We start from the raw sequence: 2,367 nt of genomic DNA, 5'->3' as shown, positions 1-2,367 counted from the left end.
CCCACAGAGAGAGAGTGTCCTCACAGAGAGAGAGTGTCCTCACAGAGAGAGAATGTCCTCACAGAGACAGAATGACCTCACAGAGAGGGTGTGTCCTCACAGACACGGAGTGCCCCCACAGAGAGAGAGTGTCCCCACAGAGAGGGAGTGTCCCCACAGAGAGGGAGTGTCCTCACAGAGAGGGAGTGTCCTCACAGACAGAGAGTGCCCTTACAGAGAGGGAGTGTCCTCACAGAGAGGGAGTGTCCTCACAGAGAGGGAATGTCCTCACAGAGAGAGAGTGCCACGACAGAGTGGGAGTGTCCTCACAGAGGGAGTGTCCTCACAGAGAGAGAGTGTCCTCACAGAGACAGAGTGTACTCACAGAGACAGTGTGACCTCACAGAGAGGGAGTGTCCTCACAGAGAGGGAGTGTCCCCACAGAGAGGGAGTGTCCTCACAGGGACAGAGTGCCCCCACAGAGAGGGAATGTCCTCACAGAGAGGGAGTGTCCTCACAAAGAGAGTCCTCACAGAGAGGGAGTGTCCTCACAAAGAGGGAGTATCCTCACAGAGAGGGAGTGTCCTCACAGAGAGGGAGTGTCCTCACAGAGAGGAAGTGCCCCCACAGAGAGGGAGTGTCCCCACAGAGAGGGAGTGTCCTCTCAGAGAGGGAGTGTCCTCTCAGAGAGGGAGTGCACCCACAGAGAGGGAGTGTCCTCACAGAGATGGAGTGCCCCCACAGAGAGAGAGTGCCTGCACAGAGAGGGAGTGCCCCCACAGAGAGGGAGTGTCCCCATAGAGAGAGAGTGCCCCCACAGAGAGGGAGTGACCTCACAGAGACAGAGTGACCTCACAGAGACAGAATGACCTCACAGAGGCAGAGTGTCCTCACAGAGAGAGAGTGACCTCATGGAGACATAGTGACATCACAGAGAGAGAGTAACGTCAGAGAGAGGAAGTGACCTCACAAAGAGAGAGTGACCTAACAGAGTGAGAGATTCCTCACAGAGAGTGCCCACACTGAGAGGGAGTGTCCCCACAGAGAGAGAGTGTCCTCAAAGAGAGAGAGTGTCCTCACAGAGAGAGTGTGTCCTCACAGAGATAGAGTGTCCTCACAGAGAGGGAGTGTCCCCAAAGAGAGAGAGTGACCTCACAGAGAGAGTGTGTCCCCACAGAGAGGGAGTGTCCTCACAGAGAGGGAGTGTCCTCACGGAGAGGAAGTGTCCTCACAGAGAGGGAGTGTCCTCACAGAGGAGTGGGTGTGTCCTCACAGAGAGGGAGTGACCTCACAGAGAGAGAGTGACGTCAAAGAGAGAGAGTCCTCAGAGAGAGAGAGTGCCCCCACAGAGAGGGAATGTCCCCACAGAGAGAGTATCCTCACAAATGGAGAGTATCCTCACAGAGAGGGAGTATCCTCACAGAGACAGACTGACCTCACAGAAAGGGTGTGTCCCCACAGAGGGGGAGTGTCCTCACAGAGAGCTTGTGTCCTCACAGAGAGGGAGTGCCCCCACAGAGAGAAAGTGTCCTCACAGAGAGGGAGTGTCCTCACAGCGAGACAGTGCCCCCACAGAGAGGAAGTATCCTCACAGAGAGAGAGAGAGAGAGAGAGAGAGAGAGAGAGAGAGAGTCCTCATAGAGAGGGAGTTTCCTCACAGAGAGGGAGTGCCCTCACAGAGAGGGAGTGTCCTTACAGAGAGGGAGTGTCCTCAGAGAGGTGTGCGACTGTCCTCACAGAGAAGGAGTGTCCTCACAGAGAGAGAGAGTGACCTCACAGAAAGGGAGTGCCCCACAGAGAGGGAGTGTCCCCACAGAGAGGGAGTATCCCCACAGAGAAAGAGTGCCCCCACAGAGAGTGAGTGTCCCCAAAATAGGGAGGGACCTCACAGAAAGGGAGTGTCCTCACAGATAGGGAGTGACCTCACAGAGATAGAGTGTCCTCACAGAGAGGGAGTGTCCCCAAAGAGAGAGAGTGACCTCACAGAGAGAGAGAGTCCTCACAGAGAGAGAGTGACCCCACAGAGAGAGAGTGCCCCCACAGAGAGGGAGTGTCCGCACAGAGAGAGAGATTGCCCACAGAGAGAGTGTCCTCACAGAGAGAGAGTGTCCTCACAGATAGGGTGTGTCCTCACAGAGAGAGACTGTCCTCACAGAGAGCGAGTGTCCTCACAGAGACAGAGTGACCTCACAGAGAGCTTGTGTCCTCACAGAGAGGGAGTGCCCCCACAGAGAGAGTGTCCCCACAGATAGGGCGTGTCCCCACAGAGAGGGAGTGTCCTCACAGAGAGCGAGTGTCCTCACAGAGAGAGAGTGCCCCACAGAGAGGGAGTGTCCCCAAAAGAGGGAGGGATCTCACAGAGAGGGAGTGTCTCACAGAGAGGGAGTG

Source organism: Microtus ochrogaster, chromosome 17 (genome assembly GCF_000317375.1).
Source record: "Microtus ochrogaster isolate Prairie Vole_2 chromosome 17, MicOch1.0, whole genome shotgun sequence".
NCBI lineage: Eukaryota > Metazoa > Chordata > Mammalia > Rodentia > Cricetidae > Microtus > Microtus ochrogaster.
The sequence above is the reverse complement of the archived record's forward strand: the minus strand, read 5'-3'. Positions refer to the sequence as shown.